General features: G+C 32.4%; 1 long non-coding RNA gene across 1 annotated transcript; it reads left to right on the top strand.

Annotated features, from left to right (window-relative positions):
• Positions 1–21,292: 21,292 nt before the first annotated feature.
• On the top strand, positions 21,293–22,212 carry LOC111399458. The gene is made up of 2 exons (XR_002703668.1): positions 21,293–21,328; positions 21,537–22,212. It is a non-coding gene; the product is annotated as an uncharacterized LOC111399458 (long non-coding RNA).
• The last annotated feature ends 2,773 nt before the right edge of the window (positions 22,213–24,985 follow it).

The raw sequence follows: 24,985 nt of genomic DNA, 5'->3' as shown, positions 1-24,985 counted from the left end.
CAATTTCGGCAGTCCCTCCTCTCCAAAATTCTGGCCGTCTATGTGTATATATTTTAACTCCCTCTTTTTTAATTCACAAATAGCAGCCAACTTTCTTGTCCCATTACGAGTGGTCCATATGGTTATTGAAGTTCAATTCAATTGCAAGTCCAATTCCTTTTCAGTTTCGCTCATCTTCCAAAATTTATGTGCCTTCCACCTATTTAATCATCTAATTAGGATTTTATTCCAATTAAAATTCGCTTTTCTAGCCCAATTAATTAGTGTTTACTTTCAAGTCCTCAATTCTTCCATGTAATGCAAGTTAGTCATTTTCTTCATTCTCTCCTTGATTTCGATCCTCCAATTTCTATTCGATTGAGATTTAGTCCACAAACTTCCGTTTAATAGTCAATTGTTCCTTATTTCTTTTCCAATTGTTTTGAAACGGGTCCAACACTAAAATAAAAGAAAATCAACCTAAGTTAAGTCAAAATTAACACTTCAACAATATAAAAGTTTAGTAATAAGACCCGGATAAGTGCATAAATATACTTATCAAACACTCCGAAACTCTCGAACAAAACAAACTAGGCATAACCCATATTACGAGCACAGATCGACATGTTGAAGGGTTAGCAGAGCTTCAGGGTGTCGGAAGAATGAGTCAGGCTCAATGTGTTCATGAAACCTTCACCTTCCAACCTTGAAGGATTTCTTTCTATTAGCTTCATTAGGTTTCGTAAAACAACATCCAGGAAAATCTTTATTACATGTTTTGGCTAGAGTCTATAATTGTCTTCCTTCCATTGGAGTTTGAGTCAATTTGTATATTGAGGCTTAAAAGTTGGAAAATCTAAAAAAATTAAGAAAAGTTGAAAAATCTCAAAAAAAAAAAAAAAATATATTTCTTTTACTATGTTGGTGTGAATGAAACGGATTCTTACTTTGCCTTAATTAATTATTTGTGTCCGAGTCAGTTTCTAGAGATTAAAGAATATTTGTATAATTTGTACTAAAAAATTATATGCTCTTATCTCGTGTTAGATTCCATATTTTTAGAATATAATCGTGTCTTATTCATCACTTGAACTAAAGAACTCTCAGGTTCTTTGAACTACAGAAACATTTTGCCTTTGTAATTAAATAACCTTAAAATTCTAGCCTCTTGATCTAACTTTCAAGGATAAGTTTGAGGGTGGTTGGATTATGACAATGAGAGTTTTGGGATATTTTGATATTTTGTAGTTTTACATCGAAATATAAGATGATAGAAATTTTGTAGGGTCTAAATTGAGCATTGAATGTAAACTAAGAGTCATGGTTGACTGAGTAGGAAAAAGTTGCCCTTACCAATGTGGTCCTAAGTATCATCATTATGTAGGAGACGATGTACCAGTGAAGAAGACTGCCGTAGTTATAAAGGAAAACTACCTATTTAGATTTAAAACAAAATTAAAAAAAAAAGGAAAAAATCATAAAATGCTAGAATATCTATAGGAATCATGCAAAGTATAGTGGTATATCTCTATCCTTTATCGGATTTTACAAATAGTTGTTTACAAAGTGCTATATATCCTATTGTTTCTCTTGAAATCAATAAGACTCACAATCAATCTAATTAGTGATCAAATAATTGAAAAAGGATAAAATTCTATAATAATCATCCAAGAACAAACACTTATTGGAAGTCAAATAATCAAATTTATACTAAACATCATAATAAGTGCTCATCAATGCCTTATATAAGTAATAAGAATTCTAGCCTAGCATTGAAAATTACAAGAAAATGTGTTTAACTGGAAGAACATAATCAGGATTTTAGATGAAGAAGAAGATGGATCTTGATTTTTTTCAATTGTTTCTAGATTGAATCTTTTTTATTTGCTTCTTGATTCTCCAGAAATCTTGTTTTGATCTCTAATTGATGATGATCTTGTAATCCCTCTTAATTATCCCATGTTTTGTATATATAGAGGGTAAAATTAGTTCATGAATCTCATCCAAATTGGATTTCAAAAGGGTTTTAATCAAATAAGAAAAGTTGCATTTGGGTCGCACATGATAATGCCTTTGCACAATCGTCAATATTTTTATCATAACTTTTTCTTTTGATATCCAATTGAAGGGATTAAAAGTGTGTGGGAAAGCTAACTACAAGGGATACAATTACTATAGAAGTAGCATGTTTCCAATGAGAACATTTACTATGTCAAAAATGGTTTTCAATCTCCGAATAAAAATTTGAAACATAACTTGTACGGTTTCAATTCCCGGATGACGTACTAAAAATTTTCATACAATTCTATATGTTTACATAAATTAATGATTGTAGACATTTTCGAGTTGGGATGAATGATGTAACCTAGTTTAATTGTTTAGTTTCAATCTTTCAATTGTGATCCTAATTATGATTATATGTTGAATCTGTATCGTTGACTTAGTTACCTTTCATGAATATGACCAGTTTATGAATTATTAGTGAATTCGTGTTAAAATCGAAAGTTGAAATACCTATTTAGAATTATAGTAATAATCATAAATTATATAGGAGATAGAGATAATTCTATTATTTGTATCATCTTTATTTGAATTTCTTGTAATTGATTGCATTTGGATAAGTTGAAATTTAAATAAAGATACAGTGAATTGTTTACTTATTTAAGTAGGTTTGATTATATCTGAGAGAGATTATCAAATATTTTAAATAAGTCCAATTGTCAACAAGAATGAAATAAATTGTCATAACTCGATCCACAAAGTTAATGATAATAACAAAACCATGATTTAGAAGTCATCAAGTTTTCTCAAATCTTTGATTGCCAGAGTAGTTAATTCCAAGTTTAAATCTAGTTTAATAAATTCACACTTATATTTTACTTTTAGCATCGATTCAAGTAATGATTCAGGATTAATTATGCAGATAATTGGTAATAAAATACTCATGGAAACAATACTTGATTTGTTGTTATACTACTTGTCGTGATATTCTGTAGTTTCATTTTTCTCGAAGGAGTGCCTTCAAACATAAGTTCGATCAAGCCTAAGAAAATTGACTAATGATGGTGAGTCTCATCGAAATATGAGGAGCATATGAGGATGTTATGAAGCAATAGAGTAGGGTGGTGGGATGTTGGGTTGGCTTGGGGTGGGGTGGGGAGATTTTTTGGCATTTTTTTGCCATAAAAATTAATATATTTACAGATAAATTGTAAATACAATTTTACATGTGTTGAGATAACAGTATTTGATTGACTTTTTTAACTTTGTTTTTTGTTCAAAAATTCAATAAAATGTTTCAATGTGACTTCCTGTAAATTCATTTGTCTAATTTGTCTGTATATGTAACATTGTTCTTTTTGCCATTGCAATCTATGTACATAGATATTTTGCTTAGCCAACCACCCTTTCACTACGCAGTGTGTAGACTTCCCACGTGCTTCCATGTCTAGCCATGATATGGATACACTAGGTCGGGAGTATGATTACACTCGCTATAACGAGATTGGTCTGCTTAGTCAATTGATCAAGAAGGATAAAATTAAATAAAATCTGTAGTTTGGGATCAAATTGCATACTTTAGATATTCAGGGGACTGATTTGCACAGTTTGAAAGATATGAAGCACTGATGCAATTATAATTAATAATGGTGGCATGATTTGAGTTAATTAATAATCGAACTTCCACCTTAAACCAACTGGAGAGAAATATTATATTAAAGACGTAAAGACATAAAGAAAGCGGAGATACGGCGGCGGAAAAGGCAAAACATTATTCCGGAATTTTTGTGTAATAATTTTTCAATAATCTGTTAAAGGATTTTGAGAATTAATTACATTCAGTTGTCAATTTATTGGGAAGGTTACACTATGCAAGGAAGGAAATGAAGAATAATTGTTGAGATTTGTACGAGACAATTAACAATAGCTCGAAGTGAATTCTATGTTGTCGATTGTAATTAAACCCAGTGATGTTTTTCATTCTTTTGTTATTTAATATTTCAATTATGATGGGCTAAATAATTTGTTGTTAGGATGAACGATATATCTTAGCTTTAATATTTATTTAGTTCCAAAGATTTCATGCAACTTGATTACGTGTTAATTGTTTATTGTGTGTTTAGTACTTCAACTTCTTGATCACATATTGATTGATTTAAGGATGCTATTGAGACCGAGAGGAGATATATTTGTTTAGTTCGTGCAATAAGTGGCATAGGCATTATAAAAGATCGAGATACGTTTTTAGTTTATGCAATCATGATTGAATTTCTAAAATTAAATGTGTTTACATGTGTATGAGTTTATACTGTTCTTTCCTCTTCTGCCGAAAACTTAATCCTGCTGCATGAAATTGGAAAATAACAAATAAAAACAGAGAGGGATATATCATAGACATCTCATCAAACATGTAATTTATGCATAAATGTACGCATAATTGCTTAAATCAAAATGCCAAAATTGTTAAAACCAAGATCCCACATAAAAAAAATCATACAATCTTGAAGGTAAGCATATATACTAGAAAAGGAGATGACATGACTTTCCAATCCGGTGCAAGAGGCCTTTGGATCGAATAGAGCTCCAATCCCTTGGAACATACTTTTTCACATGACTTAGCAACACCTTATCTTCTTCTTCCTTCCATGGCACTTTCTTGATTTCACTCATATTGTCATACATTCTCCTCTTCTCATCCATCATATTGTGGAGAGACGAGCATTCACAAGATTTGATCAGACTTCAATATTAACAATATATATAATTTACTCTCAACTCCCAACCACCCATTTTATTACTACAATCTTGAAGTGAAAATCCAAGCCTAAACACATGTAATCTACAAAGAAGTTTTTATTAGATTTTGTTCACAGGATTTCAGTGTTATACTAATATTTGTTGTTTTATTTACAGTTTTATTTATTCGAAGTTTTACCATGGTAGTTACGGTTATGGCAGTTATCCCCACAATCTGCCCAGTGCCCACTATTTAACCCACATTTCCAATTCAAAATTAGTACACAATTACACAATTGCCCTTTTCTTGATTTGTGGTCCAATTTAAAATTTGGAAAAATTGCAGATGAAGGTTTACACCTATTAATTATGAGCAAACGCATCCCTAATTTATTTGTATGACATTTATGTCCGCAACCAGAAACCCACGAGACTCAACCATCGATTTTAAATACAAACTCACAAAGAAATACACAGAAATGAGATGCTTGGGATAATGTACAAGCATATAATATTTCATTAAATGTTTAAAAAAAACCGTCGATAAAGATACACGCATTAATATTCTTTGCACTACGTTTTAATTGCACTATATTCAACACAATAATGTGCACAATCTATATGCCGAACATCATTGGCAACTTAGTAATCTGTAAAGCTAAGTAAAGAGGCAAATCATATCTTAGCTAAAATTTTAGTTTGCAAATATCGTCTCTGCTTTCTGAAGCTGAAGCCATTCATTATTTCTGGAAGTTTGACCTTGAAAAATGATTTAAAGAAATAAAAACCGGGATATAAAACAGCACGAGTGAAATGGAGGAAAAGCTACAAATATATAAAAAAATCTCGAAAATCTTCATCTACTCATCTCGTGCCCTTGAACGTATTCCTAGTAGGGTCCTTATATTTGCAACCAATAGCTTCATATCTTCAACCTATAAAGTACAAAGAAGGGTATGGTTATGCCATCTACAAATACTCGAGCATTAACAATAAATTCTGAGTCAAGCAAGGCAATTGAAGCTGAATGAGAAGAAAATTCGTCCAAGATAATATCATGTGATAGCTACCATGTCAGTTGGAGAAAAGAAAGGTCCAAGGCTGGGGTTTCTTTCTCTTCTCTCTCTCTCTCTCTCTCTTTTTTATTTTTTATTTTTTTGGTAACCATTATTGAGCAAATTTCTCTTGAATACTAAATAATTCAAATTTGTATGCCTTAAAAAAGATGAGTAGCTACAGAAGTTTCTCCTCTGTCTATTTATTTATTTTTAAATTAAGAATCAGTAAATAAACTTCTCTCTAGAATGATTGAGTGAATTGGAAGGGTTCACACTATAATGTCATGTGAAATACTATAACAAGTAAGTTTTCCTGAAGAAGGACCGTGCTTGGATGTTCGTAAAGAAATTTCAATTTCCCAACACTGACCACATAGAAGCCAATTTCTATGAAATCCGCTTGCAAGATTTTGTGCAGCCACCCCAGAGTGAATCTGATTCAATTTTTTATTACCCAAATATTTTGCATAACAAAAAATTAAGATTTCTTGCAGATGTTTTGGGTACTATTTTTATTTGAAGAATGGAAGAGAAGAGTTTCTTTACCAAAACAGCAGCAACTTAACCTGGTTAGACTTCTTCTCAATACGTTAGAGTTTACAATTACCAAACACTACATTAGGTTTCAAATGAAAACTTAAAATGCTTGACTTAGTGATACAATCACAAGTCACAAATCAATATTTAAACTATTTGTACATATCACATCACATATCAATATGCAAACTATTTGTACATTTGCCACACACGGTTTATATTGAACATGCTTGACACTTATTATCCTCACATAACATAGGACACAACCTATAAGCACTGCCAAACAAGCACATTATGTGTGTAAATGGAAACTCTATGGCCTCATATTCAGAAATTTAAATTACATGAAGAAAAGAAACCTTTGTTTCTAATCTTCTCCATTTCAGACTTTTTCAAGTTGTAAAGAATACAGTATATAGTTCATGAAAACCTTATCATGGAACTAGCCATCAATAGATAGTATTTTTGGCTCGGCTCGGACAAACCATCAACTTGGTAATGTTGGAAATCCACAAACAACCCCTCCCTCCTTATCCCAAAATCACCACAACCATAAACTAAGCCTCTGTTTGGATACAATTTATTAATTAGTTTATAAGTTAAGTCAGAATCAAATATTTATTTTTAATCACATTCATAATAATTACTCGTTATTAGCCATATATTTCTTCAGACCTAATGCTATTACTATTCATAAACCATTTACAAATTTGCTAAACAGAGGCTAAGTCATATTTATTAATGAAATCAAAATCCTTTGTAACCAAGACAACCTTAGTTAATTCAGTCTATTAGAGTTCTACTGGGATCGCTCACTCTTGAATGAATGGGAGCTTCTTTTTATTTCTTTTCAAAGGCATATCCCAACCACCTCTTCCCTGATTTGTATCCAAATTGGTTATATCATTGATGTTTAATCCACTAATAGAGAATTTTTCATTAATTTGGACTCTAGGTGCGAGTTTTTGAAAGTTTCAATACATACCGTGAGTGCTACAAATTAAAAGTTTTGGCATCGTCGCTACAATTCTTCCTTTAATATATATTAGAAAAATTGTCCAAAAAATTTTAGATTTTTTACTTAGGCAGTCGCCTCTCCCTCCCTTGCTTCTCTGCCTTTGCCAACATTGAAAGTGAAAGCAAGTGTTTCAGAGCTTGAACCTGATCCTTTGATCCACTCCAATCGATTGTAGCCAATTTGATTGAAAGAATTCGAAATACATATATTTGGCACTAAATAAATCGTCTTTGCTGACCAAACCTTATGTCTTGATATTTCACTATCACGTTCGTAGGAGTGTGATAGTAGTAACAAACCTGTACTCCACCATCAAGTCTTGTCCTATTGAAACAAACCTGTACTTATATTTACAAATAAATAAATAAATAAAATAAAATAATCCTATATTTTTATGGTTATCTTGTGATGCTTTGATACCATATCTAAACTTTTCAACAATCATTCTTTCCCAACAAATTAAACTCAATATTCACGTAAAAATCTAATCTTTGACTTACAAGCTTCTTTGACTTTGAAAATTATGTATAACCACTATTTTAGGGTTTATATCTTTTAAATTTATTATAATAAATTATTTAATATCACATTTTTTATCACTTAAATTAGTATTGAACACTATTAGTGCTAACATTATTCCTCGTCGAAGACATATAACTAGTGGTCGCATGTGCAGGTGTGAGGCATCTCTAATGTCTCAATCGTTATAACTGAGAGCAAACATAGAGCTTTTATGCCAATTATTTTTCTCCTAGCTACGACAAATATATTGTAGCTCTTCACGTGAAATTAAATTTGGTGGCTCCTTCGAATTGTCCTCCATTTTTTGGATGAGAAGGTATATTTTAGGATTTCAATATATTTAGGTCTGCTAGTTGATATATTGTTCGTAGCTTTTAAATTTAATTGTTCAACAGAATAATCAATTTTGAATCATATGATGTTATTTGAGAAAGGAGAATCTTGTCAAATATTTTTATACTGATCACAATTTCAAAATGTTTATTGTGAATTGCTCTCCTTCGAGACCTAGGTTTAAATCCTATAGACCATTTCCAAATCCTAGCGATTAGTGCAAGTTGGTTTTTGGTTAGAACATGAATGTCATGTACGATGACTTTGCAAAACGTAATTATCCAGTACCGACCTTTAGAACTATTTTAATTAGAGCATCTATCATTGCTTAAATTTTGTTTTTGTGAAATTAGCTTTTTTTTTCTCCATTTTTTCTTTTATTTCTATTTTTATTTTCATTTTTTTGCGTGATTGAAAAGAAAGGTAAAAATACTAGGATTGGTGATTGAGTTAAGAAAAAAAAAATCTAGAATATCCAATATTTTGACTTAAGAAAGCAAATTTATGTGCACACACCTTTTCGTTAGCACATAGAAATAATACGGACCACTTGACTTAACATCGGAATGATTTAAGGAGGAAGCATCCAATGATCGTACCAGATCAAGTACTGCTGCTGCATTCCCATATGGGTCATATCCACTTGAGCTCAGGGGCCATACCCACGTGACACATTCTCCCTCTTTGTTTTGAACGGAAAATTGCCTCCGATGTCCCTAACATTTTATTTTTTTACAAATAAGTTCTTAATTTGTTTTTACTGGGGAGTTCAATTTCATAGTTTTGTTTTATTTAATTTTTTTACAATTTACTAATCCTATGGCGTCCTTCTAGTTAGGGATATGCATGGCTCATTTTAAATTATAATAAAATTCATTTAAGGTCAGAAAAAATTCTTTACATGAAATCACACGGATTTATGTACAAAGAGAAATTGTCTAGACTAAAGTTGATCGATTTTTTGTTCAATTCAGTCCAATTCTTATATGATTTGAAAAAACTGTAAACTACAAATAGTTATGTAAGATTGTTTTGTTTTATTTTGATGTTTTCTATTTTAAGCGACGAAAGTATCAATTAAGAGATTTAAGCAATTATATCGACTATAATATAATTTAATATAAATATAATGAAATATATAAAGAAAATAATAATAATAAAATTGTGTGGGTGTGCGTATGCGTGTGCACGTACATAATAACATTGATTTTTTTACGCTTTTGAAGTTGGGAGTTCGTGGTGATTTATAAACAAAAAGCAACTTGAGACTCTTTAACGTCTAAAAGATGAGGATATAATTGATGCTTATTTTAGTTGCTTGTTTTGTTTGAGTGAGAATCATAGCAGAGCATTCCTCAAGAAGATTGATATTGAATTAGTTTCATACATTTTGCACGTAGTTTAAAGTGTAATTATATTGGGTATAAAGTAGATGAAATGTTGATTTGAACTAAAGCGATGCTCTACAACTTTTCTTTTTCAAACAAAGGTATAGGCTTTTTACAATCACTACACAAAAAATGATCATTTGCAACATATAAAATGCAACATTCAATAGTTAATTGTTGTTAAAGGGGTCTACAGCAACATTTGAACAAGTAAACGTTGCAATTAGTTAACAAAATTCAGCTTTGGCAACATTTTGTAAATAAATGTTGCTAATCTCGTATTTCGCAAAGTTTATCAAATGTTGCGAAATGTTTAACTTTTTGCAGCGTTTATTAAACGTTGCTAAAAGTTAAATTTATTGCAACCTTTAATAAACGTCGTTGAAACTCGCCTTTTGCAACGCTAAATAGTCGTTGCAAAAAGTTTCCTTTTTGCAACGTTTATTTAATGTTGGATTTTACTTTTTGCAACACTTCATAAACATTGCAAAAGAACACTTTTCGCAATATTGACTGAACGCAAAGTTGCGAAAAAGGGAATTTTTAATTAAGGGCCCGTTTGGGAGCGATTTTTTCACCCAAAAAATTGATTTTTTGACCGTTATTTCACTATTTCAATCGTTATATTTGACTTCTTCTCTCACAAATGGACTCTACTTTTCTCTTAACGGTTAAAAAATCAATTCTTAAAATAACTCCCAAACAGGCTCAAAACTCAACCCCTAAACCTAAATTCCTAATCTTCGCTTACAGCCTCGCTCTCAATCTCTCAGTCTCACTTGTCACTCACCGTCGCCATAGCCGACGCCACCTCTCCGATGGTCCACGGTGCTCTCAATCTCTCAGTCTTCTCTCACAGCCTTGCTCTCAACAAATAATTAGAAATATTTAGTGCATCTCTCTCACTCTCAATCTGTCACGCACTTGCCGGCGCCGCCTCTCCAGTAGTGCATGGTGAAAGCCCAAAGGTCGCCACCACCGGTATTTCTAATTAATTGTTGGTTTTGTACAAAAGGTACCGTAAGGCTCTTCAATTGTTTGAGATTTTGGCATGCGAGGATGATAATGATGTTAACTGGAGTACTTATGATTCTTTGGTTAGTGCTTGCATTGGTTTGAAATCAATTAGAGGTGTCAAAAGGGTGTTTAATTGTATGCTAAATTCTGGGTTTGAGCCAGATTTGTATATAAGAAACAGGGTGCTGTTGATGCACGTGAAATGCGGGATGATGATCGATGCACATAGGTTGTTTGACACTATGCCTGAAAGAAACTTGGTTTCTTGGAATATCATAATTTGGGGGGCTTGTGGATGTTGGAGATTATGCAGAGGCATTTAGTAGGGATTACAAGGTGAAACCTAGAGCAATGCACTATACTTGTATGATTGAATTATTAGGCCGAGAAGGGCTTCTGGATGAAGCTTTTGCATTGATAAGAGATGCTCCATTCAGGCCTACTATAAACATGTGGGCTGCTTTACTTACAGCTTGTAGGATTCACAAGAATTTTGTGCTTGGGAAATTTGCTGTTAAGAAATTTTATGGGATGGGACCAGAAAAGCTATCTAATTATGTTGTACTTTTGAATATTTATACGAATGCTGAAGTCGTGAAAACCTTGAAGAGAAAACGGCAATTAGTTAGTGTTTACCTTGTGTATATCATATTCACTTGATGATAGTAATAAATACACAATCAAAATTTACTTTGCTAAATATGCAGTAGTAACATAAAAAATGAATCAGTTTTGTCTCTCCATGCTGATTGTAAGTTTTTTGAGACACCAAAAGCTCATTATGTCCCACAACTTTAATATCGACATTAGCAAATGCTTGCATATTCAACATTGAATTTTCTACCAACTTTTAAGCTGACATAATATCGTAATATATTTTACAGTTTCATAAGGTTAGATTTAACCATTGTCTTACTGGTGCATGTTTTAGTTCTTTTGTAATTGAAAACTGAATGTTTAGCATATAGCCTTAAGTTTGCAGTTTTTCTGTATTATCTCAGTCTTGGCCGAAATTGTCTGTCAATTCAGCTCGCAATTATATTGGATCAAAGCACTATGCTACTAGGACTATCTACTATCTAGTGCTGGCGAAGTTGAAAAAAATGTGTTTTTGAGAATTCAGGTGCTGACCCAAGAAATATTTACACGCAGGCAAGTATTGCCACTTCTTTATGCTGGGTAATAATTTTTGTGATCTTTTTAACTTGGCAGCAAAATGTTGAGAGTTAGAAACTCTGATTCTACCTTCAAGAGCAATAAAATTGTAGAAAGAAAATGGACATAAAAACACTATTAAACCCAGAAAAAGAGTTAATTACATTTAAATGAACCAGACATATTACTTATACAATTTTGAGAAATAGTCTGACTTCTAGATATTTTATAGGCTGGCTTTTGGATATCTCCATCCTGTATGCCTCCTGTTGGTGCAAATTTAAACACCTTGATGATCATCTTGTGGACATTAGCTTTAAGGTGAGCATAACCCAATTTTCTTTTTATTTAATTTGTATTTTTGGGATAAACTATCATATCATATTCACTTGAATTTTAAAACCATCACCATGTTTTCTCCGTCGATTCTGAGATGGTAAATGTATTGACTATTGATTTAAGTTTGTTCATTGAATTATTTAGTTGATCTTCAGTCATTTTTCACAGTAAGACATCTCTTTTACCCATAACCTGTATTTGTTCTGGCCTGCTTAGTTAAATTCAGGTCCATATGGAGTTTTGGCATGCATTTGGCTTCAGTTGGTTAGTTGGATAGTAAAATTTTGAGAATTAGCATTCATTAGTCTCATTGGTAAATTAACTATGCTTAGAAGAAAGGTTCTGGGACCGTTGTAACATCTAATTAGGCGTTTCTAGAAGCGATGTGGTTTATGAGTTTTCTTTTTCAGGTTCATGTATTGCCAATGGTTCTTACTTATTTTACTTTTTTTTTTTTTTTGGGAAAATGTATTGGATTTTTAGGTGTTTTAGAATTTTGGATCTGAATTTTGTACGAATATTGTTACATTTTAGAGTTCAATTAATAATGATTATTGGAGTTATTTGATGTAATTATTTTCTATTATGTTTCGTGATCGATATATGTGAATCACTCTACAAAAACAAAAAAAAAAAACCGACGGCAACTTTTGTTAAACGTTGCAAAAGAGAGGTTATTGCAACGTTTTCAAAAACTATTCCCTCAACGGCAGCATCAACCTTCGCAACATACGCTAAAACGCTGTTGCCAAAGGTCTTTTGCAACGTTTTTTGGCTATTTCAAAAACCTTTTTTTCGTGCAGTGAATTATTGTCAACTTCTTTTTCACATAATTTTCTTTCACGGTAATTATACCTTTTCTTTTCTCCTTTTACTTTCAATTAGATAAATGTACATAAATTTTGTTCTATTGAGTAACTAGGCTTTAATTTGATTCCAATCGAATAAATTAAATTCCTGTCTCTAAGACTGATTGAAAATGATAAGCAACAGTAAAAAAATGATGATATTCATTTATTTTCCTAAAGGTGTACTTATTCCACATTAGGAAATAATATTTATGTGCGATGACCATTATTTATTGACTATCATGTATCAATTTCTCTAGGTGGAGCTGGACAAAATTACCTTGATTAAAATAAAATCAAAATATTATTACATGATTGAAACCAAATCGGAGTTTATTTGTGAGATTGAAATAAAACTAACGTATAATTACTCAATTTCATAAAATTGAAGCACAGATGTTTGAACAACACCAAGTAAGACTATAATTATCCAGAATGAATTTTTTTTTCTGCAAGTAGTAACTTCCTCACTAGGAATTTGAGGATCTTCCTTGCCCAATAACACACGATGCAATCCACTGTGTATGATCTAGCTCTAGTGATGGAGCTAGATATTTTTAGAATGGGCTCAAAAAGTAGGTTACAATTTTTTTTCCAAAATATCTTTTTTCTCTTGAACGCTCGTTTAACCAAAATCTTGCTCTTCACTCGGAAATGAAGTTTTTTGTTGATAACCTTCCATAATTGTTTGACATGGAAATTCAACAAATTAATGAATGCTAATATATATCAAATAATAACTCCCACCATGAAAATAAAATTAATTTCAGCAGCAGACAAATGCTAAGGTCCCAGCACATTCCATTAAATCACATTAGTAAACAACCAATTTCCTAAAAATAAAAATTAACAACAAATTCCAATTTCATAAAATCCAAAACCCATGAGTTAGGACTTATTGCTTACCTTAAAAGTGAAATCGGTGTCTAAACTTGACATGACACGAATGTCTTCAATAGAAATACAATTTAATGAATTAACATCTAAATAGAGAATTAATTGAAAACCTAATAATGCATGAAAGTTCATAAATTTCTGTGGAGGTCATCTAACACCAAGCGAGGTCACATAAATTTGCCATTGTCTAGCTCTAATGATGAGTAGTTGGAAAGTAGATATTCACTTCTATCTCCGAACATGACTTTGAAAATGAGTGTATTTTAGCTGAATTTATTTGATAGTGCTAAATTGGTTAAACCATTATATGTAACCATACATTTTAAGATCTACAATTTTTATTTATTCTTTTATCACATACTTCTTGAACCTCACAACATAACATTATTTAACTTATATGGAACATTCATGAAATGTATGTTTTCTCCAAGTCCAGTCTTTTTAAATAATGGAAAAATAGAGTCTATCAAACTTGGCTCTAATACCAATATCACAAACATGTTCAACGGTGTCGAATTAGATCAATGATCTTTAAGTCCAAAATCTCACGGTAGTCCTACAATATGCATGACTTAAAATGTGTAGGTATGTCTCGAACAACCAAAGGTATCTACAACTCAATAACAATAATCTGGGAATATAGATGAGTGATAAATAGATCCTACGAAATCATCTTGTGCTGAGTATTGGAGTCTTATTTATAAGTTGGGAGAGAGACTTACTAAGGGTTTGTTTGACGAAACGATTTTGATAGAAGTTGATGAAATGTGTAGATCTCATGAAATGTATAGTTAAAATTAATTGTTTACTTTGACCTCGACTTTTTTGTAATTTTTTTAAACTATCCAAATAAAATATTAAATCCTATTCCAACTCCCTCGTAGATGAATCCAGTCTGATCTTAGTTAGATCCTGTAATCCAAATCTTAAATAATAAGATTTATTTAATATGGGTACTGCTATTTCGATCCACGCTTTTTATAAGTACATCCCACGCTAAGTTAATCCCTAATAAAATTTTAAAAAAATACTATTGACATCCACGTCATTTCTAATTTTGCCCTTATTAAATCCATTCATTTAAATATTATATATCCACGTGAATTCTATATATTCATTCTATTTTAAATACATTCCTAACACTATAGATTCATACAATTTCTAAAACCGTAAACTCTTTCAAAACAAATGAATGAAATAAGAACAAAACAAGGGATATTTAAAATGAGATAAAATAATTATAATTGAATTACAAACAATAATCGTTTCTGGCATTTATGATTGGCAAACTCATAATTATATCCGATAGTACTTTTTTTTTTTTTGGGCCCTAAGAAGGCAATTTTATCATTAAAGCCAAAGAAGGCAATTTTTTCATTAAAGCAATCATACAAATGATAACTTTGCTGGATCATCCATAGGTGGATGTCAAATTTCTATATGAGTAAGCTTAGAATAGTATTAAAACTTAAAAAAAAAATGCCATAAAACAAAAAACAAAAGTCAAAAGACAAATTCCAATTTCCCAAATCCCAATGTTCCCCCCATTTGGTCCCCCTTCTCCGTTCTTCTCCGACAACAAGGTGCTACCCGTCGTGTCACTGGACAAAATCAACACATGTTCTTCCTCCTCAAACACCCACCCCACACCCACAAAAAACCAAAACCCACCACCCTACAGCCACATCCAAACACAACCTAAAATCATCAGCCACCAGCCATTATTTGATTTTGAAAAAAATGGAAAAGAAAAATGAGAAAATGAAGAAGAACAACAAAAGAACTGTTGGGGTTTGTTGGTAAAACTCAGAACTGAACAGTAGCCGGCTGCAATTATAATTTGTCGTCCGACAGAATATAATTTTGATGATTTAGGTAGAATTGAAGTAATTGATTCAATAAATGGGTGTGGATTTCATTATTACTTATGTCTATTTAAGTAAATTTATATATGACTTAAAATATAGTAAAATTTTATTTTTTAAAGTGGATATACTTATAAAAAGCGTGGATGTAAATAGAGCTACCCGTTAATATTCCTATATCTCATGCCACAATCTTGTTAGCTAACAAATGCTGCTAGAATTGAGAAATTTATGGTCAAAGTGCAACCGTTCTTAACTCTTATCATTATAGGTAATATATCTAACAAAGTATCTAATATCCAATTTAAATATTTGGACCAAGTTAAAAAAAGGAAACCACCTCTAAAAGAGGTTATTTATGAGTAATAAATCGTTTACAAATTAAAAAAGTGAGTAATGTAAATAACATTTGTTAAAGTTGCAAATTAATCAATTGAATTACTTGATCACAATTAGAACTTAATTTTACTTCTACAATTTAAATAAATATTTGACAACAAAGTGGCTGGTAACTCACAAACTGATTTTATTTCTGCAAATATTAAGAAAATATGACAGTGTTTTCAATTAGATTAAAGAACGGCATTAGTCACAACCCGTGCACCACTCCAGCCATTCACTTTTCCAAAAAGGGAAAACTGATTTCAATCATAAGCAAAGTCAAGATCAAGACATTAAGCACAAACAACTAAATTGATGAAGTATATTTACATACTTACCTTTAGGACATAAATTTCCTCTTGAATCTTGTCACGTAAATTGTTGTTGCCACGTACGTCCAATCTCTAATATTATTCCAAAATTTATAATAGGAATGCCTCCATCAATGTTTGAGGAATAGAGTACCAACAACTACCTAGAATCAAGTAATGAAATCAAATGCTATGCAGATATAGAAATGTCGATTTATAAATCTATCATCTTCTTCAACAACATTTACCTTGCCATGATTAGCCACAGAAGGATCACAAAGACACTCCGCCAATGCCTCCATCGTGATGTTACTACTTTATCCCACCAAGTAATCACATAGTCGGTGAGCTCAAGGACTGCGATCATCACTTTCTTCTCCTCCGAGTAATTTTGGTATTCAAAAATCAATTCTACCCTTTTCTCCCACTCTAGGTAAGCCTCCAGATCACTCATTCCCTTAAATGGTGGAATGTACATTTTTATGTTGTTCATGCCTCCATCCATTTCATCTCCAACATTATTTCTACCCTGTCTCTCAAACCTATCGCCTCTATCCCTCATTCTTCTCATTTCAACCTTCATTAATGCATCCTCATCCAGATCACTACCGCATCTATACTCATTATGCATTTCCATTCTAGGTTCTTGTCTACCCTGTTTCCTTACATTAGGTACTTCTATATGCTGCCCCCTATAAAGATTAGTAACCGTTGTGTCTAGCCTTTCCATCCAAGCCTCTTATATATCCATCCTATCTCCCATAACCACTAACAGTTTCTCAAACCACTACATGACATCGTCAGACATGTTGATTTGATTGTCTTTCTTACTTGAGTTTGATCCTTCCCTGTTAGACATCTTAAATCTGAAATATTTCAGCCTCACCTATATTTCATTCGTGTGTCACTCAATTTGTTTTGCTTTTACCCTCTACCGATCTCACCACTCAGCATTTTCCCAGTCAATGCTTCCAATCAAATGCTTCAAGAACAAATTCTAACTCAATCCCGAATAATTCTTGGGGAATCCAACTGGATGTGAGTGAGACTTTATGAATTGATAAACACAAAGAATTTGATCGCAAATTTTGAATAGGACAAGACGGAAGCAAATTTGATTCAGCAAAAAATTGTAGAATGCTGACAATCTCTAAAGTAATTCAACCAATAATAACTTTTTTTTAAATTTCATTTTTTTGACCTTTTCTTTACTCTTTTGATAAAAAAAATTTGACTATGACACCAGTAAAACAAATTGAAGTTGATTTGGTTGCTAAATTAGCCCAAAAACAACATTTTGATTTTTTTTTGGTATTTTTACGAATCAAAGACTCAAAAGACAATGAGAAACACGAAGAACAATAAAAAAAAAAACAAAGACTTAACAGAACTAAAAAGGGACATGACCTTGATTTTGGAGCCCAAGCTCTAATATCAACTGACGTGAATCCGCGTAGCAACGGTGGCTATGAAATCCACAACTAGATTGAAATCGATTCCCAAACTGCCAAAGATTCATGGTTTTGGATTTAATCCAAAAACTATGAACCAAGCAACCAATAAAAATAGTATTTATCAGCCTCTTAATCACACAATGATTGAACCTCACCTGGATTTGTAAATGCCACAAGATTGTTAATTTTGATAAGTTCGAATTGTTCAATTAAGAACAAGAAAAGTGAAAGCAAACAGTCCCTTGTTTAAAATTCTCTCAAAATATCAAAGTCCATTAGAATGAAAAATAAAATATCCTATTTATACTATACCCTAGCATAAATTTAAAACGGAAAATAAAGATTACAAAGATTGCTCAAAATTGGAATCCTAACGTAAATAGGTAACTTGCGAAAAAAGGAAACTCTTGCCTCGAACTTACTCTATATGATCGCACAATGTAACTCTATACGGTCGCATAAAAGTTACATTGGCCCCCAGTGAATTCTTTGCACTCCACCATGCGGTAGCATGGTTTGGGACACTATGTGACCGCATAGTTGGCGGTTCCAATTTCAGCCTCTTGAACCAACTTGCTCCTAATTATTTTGGCATTCAACCTCAACATCAAACTTAGACTTTGGCTTGGCCAACAGTTTGTACTCCATAGCTCGAACAAGTAATTGGTCGGCTTATTAACTCTATTTGGCCTCGATTGTGCCCTTGGCTTCCCGTCAACATACTTCGAACACTTACTAGCTTGATGACTTTCCCGGATCACATCATTAACATTGAATTTCTTCAATGTCTTCAAGTGCACACCATTTTGTTGCAAAGAGTATTCTAGAAAGATGAAACACTAGTTACTTTTATATCAAGGAATCTCTATTTGCATGGTATTAATACATTAGAATAATGCTACAATTAAATGCCTGCATGGATGCTCAGGCAAGTGGAAATTGCATTGTTCGATTTTTGTCATTTATGTTATTGTAGTATATTTTTATTCAAACAACAAATTCGTATGTATTATTTCCAATTTGATCTTCTTTGCTATTTACATGCTTTCCTCTCTGCTCTTTCTGTAGACTGGCAAAAACAAAACGGCTTGGGGAAGCATTAACTATCACCTTCAGAGGCTTAACAGGGGAAGAAAATAGAGAATCGTGCATGTCAAAAACAAATTTGCTGAGATTGTGCTAATTTTGCTATTTTCGTTTGAAACCATCTAATGAAAAGCTTTGGTGAGATTTGCTCAATGGTCTTTACTTCTTTTCGTCCTCTTAGCTTAAGAAGTTCGTGTATTTGCAGAAAACTCGTTTCCATAAGTCATTGAATGCTTTGGTTATGATTATTTTGTTTCTGTTAAATGCTAGTTAGAATTGATACTGCTGCTTACACTTTACCGATGCTTTCTTGCCATTTTTCAACGCAAGGAAGCCTATGTCCGATGATGAAATCACTTTTATTGTTGCATCTGCAATTTCAAAACGGTTTAGAAAGAACCCAATTGTACATTATTTGCTCGTCATTAGCTGCTAAAGGTACCTGTTTCAGTAGACACGATAACCGGTCACGTGCTAAGGCAAATTTTGTGCATCCAAATCTCAGTATTACTGGATTTTAATTTTGTAAAGATAAACATTGCATTCTTAATCCCATTCTTTTATTAATTTAGAAATAATATATCTGATAATGATGGTGAAATGGTATAAAAAATGACTTACTTGCACTTCATATTTTATATTAACAAAAAACACCCATTTCAAATCACGGCAACATAATATTTGGACAGAAATGATCAGAAGTAACCAAATATTTTATTTAGCTCATGTTTGGTGCAACTAAAAATCAGTTTTTTTAGTAGATTCGAATAATACCTTATTTGGGAGTGATTTTTTCCTCTAAAAAATTGACTTTTGACTGTTATATTTGACTTCTTCTCTCACAGGTGGATCCCACTTTTCTCCTAACGATTAAAAAATCAATTCTTAAAATAACTCCCAAACAGCCTCTAAACTCAACCCCAGACAAGTTAACCTAAATTCCTAATCTTCGCTTACAGCCTCGCTCTCAATCTCTCAGTCTCACTTGTCACTCACCGTCGCCATAGCCGACGCCACCTCTCCGATGGTCCACGGTGCTCTCAATCTCTCAGTCTTCTCTCACAGCCTTGCTCTCAACAAATAATTAGAAATATTTAGTGCATCTCTCTCACTCTCAATCTGTCACGCACTTGCCGGCGCCGCCTCTCCAGTAGTGCATGGTGAAAGCCCAAAGGTCGCCACCACCGGTATTTCTAATTAATTGTTGGTTTTGTACAAAAGGTACCGTAAGGCTCTTCAATTGTTTGAGATTTTGGCATGCGAGGATGATAATGATGTTAACTGGAGTACTTATGATTCTTTGGTTAGTGCTTGCATTGGTTTGAAATCAATTAGAGGTGTCAAAAGGGTGTTTAATTGTATGCTAAATTCTGGGTTTGAGCCAGATTTGTATATAAGAAACAGGGTGCTGTTGATGCACGTGAAATGCGGGATGATGATCGATGCACATAGGTTGTTTGACACTATGCCTGAAAGAAACTTGGTTTCTTGGAATATCATAATTTGGGGGGCTTGTGGATGTTGGAGATTATGCAGAGGCATTTAGTAGGGATTACAAGGTGAAACCTAGAGCAATGCACTATACTTGTACGATTGAATTATTAGGCCGAGAAGGGCTTCTGGATGAAGCTTTTGCATTGATAACAGATGCTCCATTCAGGCCTACTATAAACATGTGGGCTGCTTTACTTACAGCTTGTAGGATTCACAAGAATTTTTTGCTTGGGAAATTTGCTGCTGAGAAACTTTATGGGATGGGACCAGAAAAGCTATCTAATTATGTTGTACTTTTGAATATTTATACGAATGCTGAAGTCGTGAAAACCTTGGAGAGAAAACGGCAGTTAGTTAGTGTTTACCTCGTGTATATCATATTCACTTGATGATAGTAATAAATACACAATCAAAATTTACTTTGCTAAATATGCAGTAGTAACATAAAAAAATGAATCAGTTTTGTCTCTCCATGCTGATTGTAAGTTTTTTGAGACACCAAAAGCTCATTATGTCCCACAACTTTAATATCGACATTAGCAAATGCTTGCATATTCAACATTGAATTTTCTACCAACTTTTAAGCTGACATAATATCGTAATATATTTTACAGTTTCATAAGGTTAGATTTAACCATTGTCTTACTGGTGCATGTTTTAGTTCTTTTGTAATTGAAAACTGAATGTTTAGCATATAGCCTTAAGTTTGCAGTTTTTCTGTATTATCTCAGTCTTGGCCGAAATTGTCTGTCAATTCAGCTCGCAATTATATTGGATCAAAGCACTATGCTACTAGGACTATCTACTATCTAGTGCTGGCGAAGTTGAAAAAAATGTGTTTTTGAGAATTCAGGTGCTGACCCAAGAAATATTTACGCGCAGGCAAGTATTGCCACTTCTTTATGCTGGGTAATAATTTTTGTGATCTTTTTAACTTGGCAGCAAAATGTTGAGAGTTAGAAACTCTGATTCTACCTTCAAGAGCAATAAAATTGTAGAAAGAAAATGGACATAAAAACACTATTAAACCCAGAAAAAGAGTTAATTACATTTAAATGAACCAGACATATTACTTATACAATTTTGAGAAATAGTCTGACTTCTAGATATTTTATAGGCTGGCTTTTGGATATCTCCATCCTGTATGCCTCCTGTTGGTGCAAATTTAAACACCTTGATGATCATCTTGTGGACATTAGCTTTAAGGTGAGCATAACCCAATTTTCTTTTTATTTAATTTGTATTTTTGGGATAAACTATCATATCATATTCACTTGAATTTTAAAACCATCACCATGTTTTCTCCGTCGATTCTGAGATGATAAATGTATTGACTATTGATTTAAGTTTGTTCATTGAATTATTTAGTTGATCTTCAGTCATTTTTCCCAGTAAGACATCTCTTTTACCCATAACCTGTATTTGTTCTAGCCTGCTTAGTTAAATTCATGTCCATATGGAGTTTTGGCATGCATTTGGCTTCAGTTGGTTAGTTGGATAGTAAAATTTTGAGAATTAGCATTCATTAGTCTCATTGGTAAATTAACTATGCTTAGAAGAAAGGTTCTGGGACCGTTGTAACATCTAATTAGGCGTTTCTAGAAGCGATGTGGTTTATGAGTTTTCTTTTTCAGGTTCATGTATTGCCAATGGTTCTTACTTATTTTACTTATTTTTTTTTTTTTGGGAAAATGTATTGGATTTTTAGGTGTTTTAGAATTTTGGATCTGAATTTTGTACGAATATTGTTACATTTTAGAGTTCAATTAATAATGATTATTGGAGTTATTTGATGTAATTATTTTCTATTATGTTTCGTGATCGATATATGTGAATCACTCTACAAAAAAAAAAAAAAAAACCGACGGCAACTTTTGTTAAACGTTGCAAAAGAGAGGTTACTGCAACGTTTTCAAAAACTATTCCCTCAACGGCAGCATCAACCTTCGCAACATACGCTAAAACGTTGTTGCCAAAGGTCTTTTGCAACGTTTTTTGGCTATTTCAAAAACCTTTTTTTCGTGCAGTGAATTATTGTCAACTTCTTTTTCACATAATTTTCTTTCATGGTAATTATACCTTTTCTTTTCTCCTTTTACTTTCAATTAGATAAATGTACATCAATTTTGTTCTATTGAGTAACTAGGCTTTAATTTGATTCCAATCGAATAAATTAAATTCATGTCTCTAAGACTGATTGAAAATGATAAGCAACAGTAAAAAAATGATGATATTCATTTATTTTCCTAAAGGTGTTCTTATTCCACATTAAGAAATAATATTTATGTGCGATGACCATCATTTATTGACTGTCATGTTATCAATTTCTCTAGGTGGGACTGGACAAAATTACCTTGATTAAAATCAAATCAAAATTGTTACATGATTGAAACCAAATCGGAGTTTATTCGTGAGATTGAAATAAAACTAACGTATAATTACTCAATTTCATAAAATTGAAGCACAGATGTTTGAACAACACCAAGTAAGAGTATAATTATCCAGAATGAATTTTTTTCTGCAAGTAGTAACTTCCTCGCTAGGAATTTGAGGATCTTCGTTGCCCAATAACACACGATGCAATCCACTGTGTATGATCTAGCTCTAGTGATGGAGCTAGTTATTTTTAGAATGGGCTCAAAAAGTAGGTTACAATTTTTTTTCCAAAATATCTTTTTTCTCTTGAACGCTCGTTTAACCAAAATCTTGCTCTTCACTCGGAAATGAAGTTTTTTGTTGATAACCTTCCATAATTGTTTGACATGGAAATTCAACAAATTAATGAATGCTAATATATATCAAATAATAACTCCCACCATGAAAATATAATTAATTTCAGCAGACAAATGCTAAGGTCCCAGCACATTCCATTAAATCACATTAGTAAACAACCAATTTCCTAAAAACAAAAACTAACAAAATTCCAATTTCATAAAATCCAAAACCCATGTGTTAGGACTTATTGCTTACCTTAAAAGTGAAATGAATGTCTAAACTTGACATGACACGAATGTCTTCAATAGAAATGCAATTTAATGAATTAACATCTAAATAGAGAATTAATTGAAAACGTAATAATGCATGAAAGTTCATAAATTTCTGTGGAGGTCACGTAAATTTGCCATTGTCTAGCTCTAATGATGAGTCGTTGGAAAGTAGATATTCACTTCTATCTCCGAACATGACTTTGAAAATGAGTGTATATTAGCTTAATTCATTTGATGGTGCTAAATTGGTTAAACATTATATGTAACCATACACTTTAAGATCTACGATTTTTATTTATTCTTTTATCACACACTTCTTGAACCTCACAACATAACATTATTTAACTAATATGGAACTTTCATGAAATGTATGTTTTCTCCAAGTCCAGTCTTTTTAAATAATGGAAAAATAGAGTCTATCAAACTTGGCTCTAATACTAATATCTTAAACATGTTCAACGGTGTCAAATTAGATTAATGATCTATAAATCCAAAATCTCACGGTAGTCTTACAATATGCATGACTTAAAATGTGTAGCTATGTCTCGAACAACCAAATGTATCTACAACTCAATAACAATAATCTGGGAATATAGATGAGTGATAAATAGATCCTACGAAATCATCTTGTGCTGAGTATTGGAGTCTTATTTATAAGTTGGCAGAGAGACTTACTAAGGTTTTGTTTGACGAAACGATTTTGATAGAAGTTGATGAAATGTGTAGATCTCATGAAATGTATAGTTAAAATTAATTGTTTACTTTGACCTCGACTTTTTAGTAATTTTTTTAAGCTATCCAAATAAAATATTAAATCCTATTCCAACTCCCTCGTAGATGAATCCAGTCTGATCTTAGTTATATCATGTAATCCAAATCTTAAATAATAAGATTTATTTAATATGGGTATTGCTATTTCGATCCATGCTTTTTATAAGTACATCCCACGCTAAGTTAGTCCCTACGGTTGCTAAGAAAGTATCAACCGTATCAATCAGCCCATAAAAAAAATAATTATAATTGAATTACAAACAATAATCGTTTCTGGCATTTATGATTGGCAAACTCATCATTATATCCGAGAGTACTTTTTTTTTTTTTGGGGCCCAAAGAAGCCAATTTTATCATTAAAGCAATCATACAAATGATAACTTTGCTGGATCATCCATAGGTGGATGTCAAATTTCTATATGAGTAAGCTTAGAATAGTATTAAAACTTAAAAATAAAAAATGCCATAAAACAAAAAACAAAAGTCAAAAGACAAATTCCAGTTTCCCAAATCCCAATGTTCCCCCCATTTGGTCCCCCTTCTCCGTTCTTCTCCAGCAACAAGGTGCTACCCGTCGTGTCACTGGACAAAATCAACACATGTTCTTCCTCCTCAAACACCCACCCCACACCCACAAAAAACCAAAACCCACCACCCTACAGCCACATCCAAACACAACTTAAAATCATCAGCCACCAGCCATCATTTGATTTTGAAAAAAATGGAAAAGAAAAATGAGAAAATGAAGAAGAACAACAAAAGAACTGCTGGGGTTTGTTAGTAAAACTCAGAATTGAACAGTAGCCGG

This window comes from Olea europaea, chromosome 9, assembly GCF_002742605.1.
Source record: "Olea europaea var. sylvestris chromosome 9, O_europaea_v1, whole genome shotgun sequence".
Lineage (NCBI taxonomy): Eukaryota > Viridiplantae > Streptophyta > Magnoliopsida > Lamiales > Oleaceae > Olea > Olea europaea.
This window is presented reverse-complemented; position numbering and strand designations above follow the sequence as displayed.